At 42.5% G+C, this 12,571-nt stretch overlaps 1 protein-coding gene across 1 annotated transcript in view; it reads left to right on the top strand.

Annotated features, from left to right (window-relative positions):
* Positions 1–12,571, top strand: part of RAD54L2 (RAD54 like 2) — a 94,372-nt gene continuing 81,801 nt past the window's right edge. The window contains exon 1 of the mRNA XM_011364748.2: positions 1–44. The gene's annotated coding sequence lies outside the window, so the exon portion shown is untranslated. The remainder of the gene's footprint in view (positions 45–12,571) is intronic.

The following is a 12,571-nucleotide window of genomic DNA, read 5'->3' as shown; positions in this document are numbered from 1 at the left end:
GGGCCCTGTCTGGCCCGGCGCGGCCCGGAGCCGCCGCGCGGGAGGTGAGTGCCGGTGCTGGCCCCCGGCTCCCCATCGGGCCGCTGGGACCCGCAACAATGGGGGCCCAGTGGGGACACAGCCCGGGCCCCTGGCGCTCAGCGGCCTGCGACAGCAAGCCGGTTTCGGCGGCCCGGGCCTTGGGGCGCTGGATCCGACCTGGGAAACTCCGGTGGCCGGAGGCTTGGAGTGGGGGGTCTTAGCTTCAACCTGGGGCCTCGGCGGCTTGATATTTAGGATTTTTGTAGCGGAGGAAGGGAGTCATAGGGGCACGGAGACCTAACCCTGGTGGCGTTCGCTCTTAGTGCTTAATGAAGACGCCCTGGAGGCTGACCATAGCGGGGTGGGTGTAGGGGGCTTGCGTTTGGAATTCTAGGGGCCTCAGTGTGTTTGGTCCCCAAGGCGCATCGCGATGCGTCTTTCTCTCCGTCTCCTCCCCCCGAGGTCTGTGAACTTGGCTGACTGGGGTCTGGCTGGGGAGAAGAGGCATTGAGAGTTTAGCTTCTCCGAGGTAACTGGTGATTAGCCTCCTGGAAAGGCAGGAGCTCAGCTGGGCACTGGGGAGTTTAGCAAAGAGCTGGATTTTCCTTGGGCCCAGATACATCCTATCGAATGGTTCTCAGGCATGGAACTTGTCACAAGAGTGTCACTGTGAGTAGTGTTGGCTACCTAGGCGTTGGGATGAGGCGGGAGTTGTGATTTGGGGAGTGCAGAAGAGGGTTGGCAGGCTCTGAGGTTGGAGAATAGAATTAGCTTTATGTGGGCCGTGGTGGTGGCAGTCTGGGAGGTGAACAAGGGAACTTTGAAAGGGGACTTCCTGATAGAGAATGACCTCTTACTGTGGGGGAGTGGGTGACTCAGATCTGTTAGAATTACAGTGCTTGCTAGTAGTGGATGTGCCTGACTATATTGGTAGCTGGGCACTGAGGTGGATGACGTTGGGGGGGCGTTTGGGGGCTGAGTTTGTTCCTGAGGGGAAGGTAGTGTGGACTATTCCTTCTTACTCCAAATGAGAACGCTAGCTATCATGAACCATATTTTAAGTAAAGAATTTCTTTGTGGTATGTGGATTCAAAGCTTTCCTCTGTTCATTTGTTTTCCTCCTTTGTTTTTGAATTGTGACTCATACTTTCTTTTCAGCACTGTGGCTATTGTTTGTAATGATAGACAAACTTAGATACCACAATATGTGTAATTTCTAGGGGTTTTCAGTCCAATTCTTATAAATCTAAATTAAGAGCTTGTTTTCACTCATTTCTATTTCATTGTTTAATGTGTACAACTTGAGAGATGGATGCGAAAACTCGGATAGTTTATGTTGTTAAAAGTTCTTTATATCCCTAAATCCATTTTCTCCAGCTGCCATGAAGTCAGGACGTTGAAGCTGTTGAATCTTAATGACTGTCAGCTCTCACAGGACGTTATCTTCGCTAGAAGGTATATATGTCGTTAGTCAATTTAGTCTGTACACTGTGTCTCATCTGTTATCATTGAAAGGCAGTTTGCAAACTCCAATTCTGAGGCCTGCAGCTGTACACCAGAGCTCTATATGTAGTATTTGGGTAAAAGTTGGATGAGATGTCAAACCCTTTATGGAAAAGAACAGTATCAGAGTCATTTCACCATATGAGTTTATTTAGACTGTTGGGAGATGGTAGTCTAGTTGGAATCTAGTATAAAGTTTCAGGTGAGATGTACAGTAATTCTATTTTTAATTGTACCGATAGTTCTGGGGATTGGTTTCTTCCTTTAATTTCTAAAAGTCATGTATTTTCCTTAAATTGTATTCTTTCTGTCTCTTTTAAATTTTCTATCTTAAGTCATTCTTTCATAAACAATTATCTATTGGATTATGCCAGGCACAGGGTTGGGCACCTCCACAATGGTGGTATTTTTGTCACTTTAATAGTAGTAGTTCAAAAGTGACTGTAGGTCTGTGAAGGAGGAAGTGACTTAGGTATATCAAGCTTCTAATCAGTAAAACCGTTGAATAGGTTTTTATAAAGTATTGATTTTGACTAGTAAACAATTGATTATCTTCATATATTTTCATGGTAAAAGTTTAGCTATGTCGTGTTCATTGTTTTGGGATTTTATTTATTTATGTTGTGTTTATTGTTTGGGATTTGGCATTATTTTATTTAAATACATGTGTTAACTTTAAGTACTCTTACAGACAAACCACAAGGTAAACATTTCATTTCTGTATCTGGATGAGCAGTAATTTAGAACTACTGCATATGTGCTCAGGTGCCCCAGGATGCTGTCACACTTTCCTTTTCACTGTGGTTTTGGGAGCATGAAGGCTTTGCTTACCCCCTCTGTCCGGTTCACTGTATGTAGGCTGGAAATGTCCACTGATCACTTGAAGTGCTGTTCCCTAGAACAGGAGGAATAGATCGAGGTAAGGCTCAGCCTGTTTGAAAGTGCTTGCCTCTTAATTTTTACTGCATAAAGTATAATGTAAATTATATTTGAATGTTTTCTGTTTTAATTATTAATACCCATTCTGATCTAGTAAAATGAAATTCTGTCCTTTGCTCTCTTCTTTTTCTGTGTATATATTTGGCCAAAAACAAATGAAATTTAAATCAAGACATTTAAAATCAAGAAATTTAAAATCAAAACATTATAGCTAAATACATTCTTTGAAATACTCCTAATAAAAACTAAAAAAAAATAAAATAAAATAAAACTCGTTTATTTATTGCTTGGAAAGCAAAGCGATTGCTGAAGGAAATGTTTTTGACTCCCTTTTAGTCAAATGGATCAACTTCAGAAACTCTCGGAAAGAAGCTCTGAGTTTTTGATTTCATTGAAAACTTCTGAGGTGCCTAGTACAATGAGAGAACATGGGTTGTGGAGTCCTCCCGCCTCTCACTCTTGCTTGCTTTTTGACCTGGATAAGCTGGTAACCCCTGAGAGCCTTGTTTTTTTATTTTATTCAATTTTTTCATCTGTAAAGTGGGCCTAATATAACCTTCTCTGCAGGTTGTAGTAAGGACTGGAGATGGGGTCAGGGCTGGCTGTTAGTAGGAGTAATGTAGTTAGTAGTAGTGGTGGCACTGTTAGTGGTAGTTAGAGGAATGTAGCTGGGTGCTGTGCATGGGTGAGGGGCTCAGTTTGTCTGGTGAGGAAGGCAGCCCAGTGTCTTCACCTGTTGGCATCCCGGACGGATGAGAGAATTGTCCAGGTAGTCTCTACCCACTACTGGTGGGTAGGAGTCCACACTGTACAAGTCCAAGGTCAATCCTGGAAGTGGTCAGATTTTTGGTAGTTCTATGAAGAAGCCAGGACGTAACTGTTTGGCATGTCCTTGTTTTGGGAACAGTGGGCATTCTCACCGACAGAGTGCTAGAGTATGCCAGGCGGCATTGTGTTCTGTGTGGCCCCCTTTCAGGACGTGTTTCTTTAGCTTTCTTCTGTTGGCATCAGAGACTTGACTTTGTTTTTTCGGCCTAGAAGGCTCCAGATGCCAGAAAGTCTCCAGATGTCATCTTTCTCTTATTTGAGCTACTTTGATAGAATCTAGTCCTCTGTTCAGAAATGTTTTTGATGAACACAAAGTTCACAGATTTTGTTATTGACTCGTTCAGTTTTATTTTTTCCCTGCGAGGGGAATGGGAGAGCAGGGAAGGTCAAGAGAAAAGTAAGTATGAGCCAGACAGAAGTGACTCAAAATAACTGGCCCTAAATCTCTTTTGGTCTTCCTTAGTCAAATCCCCACTCCATTCCAGGTGATCTTTAACTCTAGTTAAGAGTAAATAATATTCCTCTGGCCTCCACATACCATTAACATCTAGGTCCTGGTATGTCTCTACCTCCACATCTCACCAGCATCTTTCTAACCCAGCCTCTTTAGTGTCTTCTAGTTCCTCCTCTGCCACGATTCCTTTGGCCCTTATTGCTCCATCGTGAACTCTGGCCGGTCCCAGCATTCTCACCCTCCTGCTAACTATCCTCCTCATTCTAGTGCTTGTCTCATTCTTAGGCTTGAATTGATGAGGGATTCAGGAACCACTATGTCTTAAAAGATAAGCCTTCCTCGATTCTTTCCAGGTTAAGCTGAGTGCCACTCCTTTGTATGGCCATTGCATTCTGTGCCAGCTTTTTCCATAATCCCACTGTACTCTTAACTTTTGGTGTTTTTGTGTATATTCCATGCCTAGGTTGTGACCTACTTGAAGACAAGACCTTGTCTTATTTATCTTTATATCCCAGTGTCTAACCAATTCTGACAGAGTAACTACTAGTAAATGTTTTCTGAGTGAACAAATGAATGACCTCTGCATATGAAATGACAGAAATCATTCTTTGTGCAGCTTGGTGTGATGAGAGTTCTGACTTCATGGCTGCATCTGATCTTTGTATTTCCAGAGGCACAAAGTGCCCTTGCCTTTATATTTCCAGGTTGCTAAAAGCAATTCTGAATTTTGCTGTGAAAATGTGTTGTTCATTCTACACGTTCATGGTTTTGAGACTGGGGACTGTTAACTTGCTTTCTTTGGGTCTTGCAAAGGTTTCCTTTGGAAGGGAATGTAACAGTTCTTCATTGGTATTATCTAGATCTTCCGTTGCCCACTGACTACTCTAAGCACTTTGTCCTCATGTGTGAAGAACATTGACTAGCCACTTTGGGCCACAGGGTCTCCAGACAGCTACGGCCAGCCTGGGAGTGGGTGATGGGTTTAACACTAGGGTGTTGTGACTTTTGTCAGCTGATAGACCTTTTGGAGACTAGCTGAGCTCAGTGTCACCATATTCAGGATGCTAAAAGACTATCTGACGAAACTTTATTTAGGAATATTGTGCTGACTCTGAAACCAATATATTAACTCTTTGTTAGTAGATTGTGTGTTCTGAGTTATTAACCTAGAAGTTATACAATTATGCCAATTCATTTAGTCAGCCTCATGGTTTTTAGTGGTAGAATAACTTGAAAGAGTAGACTAACTAAATTACTTTGATTTAATTTTCACAGTTGGTCAGGTTACATGGGAATCCCACTGAAGGCCAAGTGTGAGGAATTGTATTGAAGTTTGCATAATGCCATTTTTCTTCCATGCAGTTGACAAACTTAACAGACTGCAGAAGAGAAAAGCATGAAAAGTGACTGCAGTTAGCTTAAAGATAAAAATTGATACGAGATAAAAAGGATAACTGAGACAAAGCATAAGGCACTTTAAATGTGGCAAGCAACTGTTAAATTGAAGTCTTTTTGCGAGTAGTGTTGAGATGTTGAGAAGGAAGTTGTAATATAGATTAGAAGAAATAAAAACGTGGACAATTTCAGCTAGCATAGGTACATCAGAGGTACTGGCACTCATTTAAGGTTTTATAGAACCATCGATGAAAGTTATATATAGGCAGAAATGGAAAACATTTGATTTACTCTGTTAAATACACTTTGCGTACGTATGATATTCTAGTTTATAAAACACTTTCCTACTTTATCCTCCCAACAGCCTTAAGGCAGATAGCCCCATTTTACAGAGGAGGAAGCATACACAAAGAGGTGACATGGCTTACTTTCAAGAGCACAAAGCTGGCACTCAATGCCAGGTTTTCTGATTCTAAGTTTAGGGCTGTTTTATGTCCTCATAGGGTATTGTTAGGGCTTCAGTTTGGGGTGACAGTCACTCCTTATTCCCGGCTTCTGGTTAGTGGAGGACACATACAAGGAGGGCAGTACCACACAGGGAGTAGAGCCCCTGCTCTGTTAACAGCAGCCCAGGAACCCTGGAAGAACTGGGTGGGGGAGGAACCCAGAGGGTACCCCACCTTCCTCTTGATCACTCAGTGGTCAGGAGAAAAATCCAGAACCAGGGGGAGATGTTTTTGCACTTTAGGCCCAGTGACACAAGTAGGGTCTTCCTCCTAATGTGATGATACATAGAAATTGGAAGAAAAATGGATATTTGGGGAAGAATGCTTTAGGTGTGATTCTGGCTTGAGCTCAGTCATTGTACCTTCCAGTCCCACTGCGTCTCCTGGCCCATCGCTCCACTTTTCTCTTCCTCGCTGTTGCCTCCACCTCCCACTGTAGCTGGGATGCCAGTTGGCCGTGGTCCACAGTTTCAGTGCCGCCTTCCCCAGGTCCGAGAACCCTTGGCCTACCTGACTTCGTACTCTGTTTGCTCTGCCAGGTGCCAACCCTGGATTCTCTCCCCTGCCCCTAGATTGCCCAGTATTTCTGGGGTAGTCGGCACAATGGATTGTCTTGGTTGCCAGCAGTTCCCACTGCCTCACTTGAGCTGATCTCTCTCTGTCCCTCAAGGTCTCATTTCCCACAGCAGCTGCTCGCATGTTCCCCAAGTCGTTTCCCCCTCGCTCCTAGACCCGTCCTCAGTTCCCTCATTCTTGACTTCTGACTTCACTTTAGGGCTTATGTTCCCTAATTTTTTCCCCTTTCCTTTCTATCATGATACTTTCATCACTTAGAGTCTCTTGCTTCTGGAAAGCCCTTGACTTTTTTCCTGATTATACAGGTAATATATGAGCACAGTAAAATTCAGTCATTTTTAAATAAGGAAAAGATCTCATAATCCCACGTCTCACTGTTAGCCACCATTAAGAATTTGGTCTGTATGTATCCACATTTCCCCCCCCCGTACCGTGTATGCCCATGTGTGTGAGAGAGAGAGGTGATTCCTTTGTACAGAAATGGGATCACAATGTATCTACTCTTCCGTAACGTGTTTTTTCTTTTCCATTTAATGCTTTCCTCCTAGGCATTTTCCCACCTTTGGGATATTCATCTAGTGTCTTTTAATGATTACATAGTATTTTGTTGTATATCAATTTAGTCCCTGGTGATAGACATATATCTTTGTATATCTCTGTATGCATTATGTATCTTTTTATTCTTTGTATACGTCTTAGGATAAACTTCTACAAATGGAATTTCTGTGTCAAGGGTTGTGCATGTTTAAAATTTTGCTGGATACTACCCAGTAACTTTAAAAAGATTGTATCAATTTCTGTTTCTCCTCTAGCACTAAACATTATCAGTATTTTAATCTTTGCCAATTTGAGGTCTAGATAACTAATTTTTGTTTACACCTCCTTATTGGAGAGGATGAGCATTTTTTCATGTATTTATTTCATATGTATTGATTGATCGATTAATTGATTAATTAGTTATCTCCTTTCTAGCTTCTTCCTATCCTCCTTCCCCTCCCCTTTTTATTTTTACCTACATGCAGGGTGGAACCACAGTGACTTTGCTTTGCCCTGGGCCATCTCCTTCCTATCCCTGTCACTTTTATCCGAAATACGGTTTTACTGCCATTTCCTTACCGCCTGCTTTATCTATGTCTCTTAATCCTTTGTGGTCTGGCTTCTGGTCCTGTATTTCTCCTAAACACCATCTTTGAGTGAATTTCTTGTTGCCTGGACAGAGATTTTTTCCCTTGATGTTTGTCCTCCCTTGCTCCGACCAGCTCCCACCATCTTTGCAGGGAGGGAAACTGCACTCAAGTGGACTTTTTATTGTGGAAAATTTCAAACATATTCAACAGTAGGGAGTATAGTATTATGAGCCCCATGTACCCATCACCTGATTTCAACAATTATCAACATTTCTCCAATTTTTTCTTTCAATTATCCTCTCCACTTTTTTTAGTTGTTGTCATGTTCTGAAGCTAAATCTCAGACACTGTCACTGAGCGTGTCTCTAATAAGAACATTTTATTTAAAAAAATCTTTACCTTGCCATTTTCTACCCTAATAAAAATTAATAGTATTTCTTTATTAGTGGGGACTTGATTTTTAGAAACCACACCTGTTTCTTTTTCTTTTTGGAATGTAGCTACTAGAATATTTTCATTTTTTAAATTTTCAATTAGAGTTGCCATTCAGTATTATTTTATATTAGTTTTAGGTGTACAGCGAGGCGATTAGACATTTATATGATTTATGAAGTGACTGCCCCCCGATTGGTATCCATCCACCTAGCACCATACACAGTTATTACAAAGTTGTAGACTATATTCCCTGTGCTATACTTTCCATCTCTGTGACTGTATTATAACTACCAATTTGTACTTTTTAATCCCTTCACCTTCTCCACCCATCCCCCTAACCCTCCTCCCATCTGGTGACCATCAGTTTGTTCTCTGTATTTATTAATCTTTTTTTGTTTTGCTTGTTCCTTTATTTTGTTCTTTAGATTCAACATATAAGTGAGATCATATGGTATTTGTCTTTCTCTGATTTATTTCACTTAGTTTCATACCTTACAGATCTATCTATGTTGTCACCAGTGGTAAGATGTCATTCTAATTTATGGCTAAGTAATATTCCATTGTATATGTATACCATGTCTTTATTCAGTTGTCTATTGATGGGTTCTTGCTTCCAGATCTTGGCTATTGTAGATAATGCTGCTACGAACTTAGGGATGCACATCTTTTCGAATTAATGTTTTGGATTTCTTCGGATCAGTACCCAGAAGTGGAATTGCTGGGTCAAAGGGTAGTTCTATTTAAAATTTTTTGAATAACTTCCATACTGCTTTCCATAGTGGCTGCACCAATTTGAAATACCACCAACAGGGAGTGCACGCAGGTTCCCTTTTCCCCCACATTCTCATCCATACTTGTTTGCTGACTTATTAATGATGGCCATTCTGACAGGTGTGAGGCGATATCTCATTGTGGTTTTAATTTGCATTTCTTTGATGATTAGTGACATTGAACATCTTCTCATATGTCTATTGGCCATCTGTATGTCCTCTTTAGAGAAATGTCTTTTCAGGTCTTGAGGACTTGATTTTTAATCCTAGCTCTGATACCTGATGTTTAACTTGGGCGATTTAGAAGCTTGTTTTCTCATCTCGAAATGTAGTAAGGGTAGTGGTGATAAGGCCGCCTTATAAGGTTGCGAGGTTGTCTCACTTCCACATAACATGCTTAGCAAAGTGCTTACCGAAGTGGGGGCTCAAACATTTTTTGTCTTTGCTCTCTCTTCATCCATCCATCCATCCATCCATCCAACCATCCAGCAGATATTTATTGAACACACACGTTAGCTAAAGGGGAGACAGTGACCTTGGTTTCTAGGATTCCGCAGTGTCTTGATTCTCTGCCTGCCTCTTAAATGTGCCTTTTTATAACCCCTTCCTTTTGTCCCTCTGGATGTGGATATAAGCCAGGTTTGTTGTTTTCTTCTGTTCCCTCTGTAGTCTGGTCCTCAGAGATCTAGCTCTTTCACTCCCAACCCTTTAGGCTTCCCAAGTGACTAATTCTGTAACCCCGATTTCTTTACCAAGCAACAAACACACATTTCACCCTGGCTTTTGGACATTTCTGTCTGGCCAGGGGAACGAGTGTAAAGTGCAGTAAAATGGGTGCAGACGAGGGTTGCAGCTCAGTCTCAGCTACTAACTTCATGGCTCAGGCAGTATAGTCGCTTCTCTTGGTCTTGGTGTCCTCTGTCAGAGGTTGAAAGGGCTGGATTAGAGTCTAAAGTCCTATCCAGCTTTAAAAGCCTAATAGTTGTGAGAAGCTGGTTTCAGACATGTCCTGCTCAGCATACGTGGAACCACATCCATCATTCTGCTCCCCAAACAAGTTTCTGCCTTTCCCTGCCTGGCCTCCAAGAAGTCCAGGCTTCGCCTTGTGCTATGGCTTTGCCCTCTCATTTGGCCTCAGCACTAGGCCAGTTAACTCTGGCTAGTTCTTCAGTTAATCCTGACTCTTCCCAGAACACACCTTTGGCCCTTTTCAGCTTTGCATCTGTATTCACATTGTTTCTCCTGAACCTGTGTTCTGGCCAATTGAAATTGTGACCATCTCTCTGGGATTAGTTCAGGTGACAGTTTCATCCACTTTGGAGGTGAGTCCTCCCTCTTTTGACTTTCATGACCAGTAGTGCATCAGTGACATTTCACAATATGCTTGGTACACCAGATATTTGCGTGCATCAGTTTTTCTGCCTTGTAGTTTGTAATCTCCTTGAGTGCCACATTTGCATCTTGTGTGGTTTTGTATCATATAGTGGCTAACACAATTCTTTGTACTTATAGTTTTGCAATGAACAGTGATTGAATAAGTGAACTAGAGTAGACTTTGTTTCCAGTTAAGCACATTTATGGAAATGTTTTTAAACCATCACGAAATAGTATCGGTGATACGCATTCAGGTACTAATTCCTTGATCTCAGAATTCAGAGTCCTCTGCTTTCCTGTCCTGTCTCAGAAGTGGGAAGATTCTCTAACCCTTGGGTAATATAATTTAGCTTCTCCAAAGCCTAGCTGGTAATACTGTTGTCATGGAGTAGTAGCTAAAGGTATCACCAACATTTATTGAATGCTAACTTACCATGTGCTAGGCACTGTGCTAATTGCTTTGTTTATTCACTTAATTTAAAAACTAAGCTTCTATGAGATATTTACCATTATTATCCTCATTTTATAAATGAAGAAACCTAGGTTTAGAGAAATTAAGTAACTTCTTTAGTGTCCCATGGATAGAAAGTGGCAATGCTGGTGTTCTGACCCAGGCCTTCTCATCCCAGAGTCTGTATTTTTAACTGGTGTACTGCTTTTCTGTCCAAAACACGTTTACTGCCAGTTGGCTTTTATATGTTTACTTTCTAGCACTTAACCCTCATCAGATACCTTGCATGGATTTCTTCATCCTCCTCACCCCCTAAACCAGTTCTTCTTGGTTTGGTGAAGGGTATGCCATCATTTTTGCAGTCATTTAGACTTCAGGCCTCAGAGTCATACTTAATTCCTCCTTTTCTTCCTATGCAGAAGATTCTGTTGAGTTTTCTTTGGTAATGTTTTACACCTGCTCCATTCTTCTGATTTCTTTGCTTTCCCCTTAGCCCAGGCCCCCCAGGTCCAGTCCCGGATTATGACAGCTGATTTTCCCTCCATTTTTTATTGTTGTTGAATTCCTTCTGAGAGGATTGCCTTTTACCCATCTCTCTCCACTTAAAAATTCTTGTGTGATTCCTGTAGCTGGGATTCCTAAAAGCCAGTTTTCAAATAGTGTCACATTCACTTAGGGGGCTTCTTTAAAGCATATACGTTAAGTCTTGACAATAACACCATGAGGTCGATGCTATTGTTTCCAGTTTACAGATGAGAAGACAGGCTTAAGGAGACTGAGTCACCTGTACAAGATCACTAATAGTGGAAACTAGAGAACTATGTATTTTTAACTAGATCCCCAGATTCTGATGCCCTAACAGGTTTAGAAAACACCAGGCAGCCTTCAACCCCTCTGAGAATCCCCCCAAATGCTGTCTTCTGCAGTTCCAGTGACCCCCTCTGGCGAATGGATCTGAGATTTCTGTAGCATTTGCCTCTTTGCTGCGGGCTTTCCTGACAGCACACTCTCCAGGCTGGCTCTTTCCCTGCCCCTCTGTGCAGAGTCCTCCTCTCTACTCCCTCTCTCATGGGTTGGCCCATCCTTGGCCACCCTGACCCCACTGCACGCACTCTCTGAGCATCTTCCATATTTGAGGCTTCAGCTACCTGAATGTGGCAAGAACACTCAAGTCTGTATCTCTGACCCTACTCCATCTTTCAGGTGTTTCTGGCATTTCACTGGAACGATGCTGTATGTAGCCCTGGGCCATGGATGAGGCCTTGGAGTCTGGAATTAGAAGTCTGGGTTGGAATCGAATCCTGCTACTCTCCAGCTGTGTAGTTAGGTCACTTAACCTCTCTAAACCTTAAATTCCTTATATGCGAAATGGGGATAACATTACTTTCCTCATGGTATTATTGGGAAGATTCAGTGAGAGAATGTAGATAAAACACTTAACAATTTAGTTAATATTTATGGAGCGCTTCCTGTGTACCCAATACTGTGATGGCTGCTGGCGAGACGGTGGTGAGCAAGGCTGCCCTCCTGGGGCACCAGTGGCTGCTGAAGTCTTACTGGTTTTGCCTCCTTAGCCTCTAACGTTCCCTCTTCCTTCTCATTGCCACTACTGTATGCAGTTCAGGTCTCATCACCTTGTGCTCAGACTGTTACAGTGACTTCCTACCTAATCCTGCCTCCATACAGCCACCAGTGTTCTTTTTAAATTGGGAATTCAGACGATGCCACTTCCCTGCGTGTGATCCTTCAGTGATTCCCGTTGGGGGCACATGACCTGTGGGAAGGATCTCATGAACACAGATACCGAGTCAACTCCTGAGCTCAGCAGAGAAGGGCTCAATGGCATAATAGTTACATCTGCCAGGCAGACAGGCAAGTGGTGCCAAGTGCCGTGAATTTGCCAATCCTTGTGTAGGACAAAGTTCACATTCCTTAGCAAGGTCCTCAGGACACTGCTGGATCAAGATCTGGCCTGTCTACTTCTCATCTCTTGTGGTCTCCCCATTTACTCCTCCCAACCTCTAGTTTCATAGAACTGTACTTCTGCATGTGCCATTCCCTCTCCCTGAGTGCTGTCATTTCTCTCTTCTGAAGGAAAGCTCTGTTTGTCTTTTAACATTCAGGTCTGCTGCCTCATCCGGGAAGCCTTCACCGACCTTTCCAGGCAAAATTATTTCCTTCTCTGTCCTGTA

This window comes from Pteropus vampyrus, unplaced genomic scaffold (genome assembly GCF_000151845.1).
Source record: "Pteropus vampyrus isolate Shadow unplaced genomic scaffold, Pvam_2.0 Scaffold100, whole genome shotgun sequence".
Classification (NCBI taxonomy): domain Eukaryota; kingdom Metazoa; phylum Chordata; class Mammalia; order Chiroptera; family Pteropodidae; genus Pteropus; species Pteropus vampyrus.
This window is presented reverse-complemented; position numbering and strand designations above follow the sequence as displayed.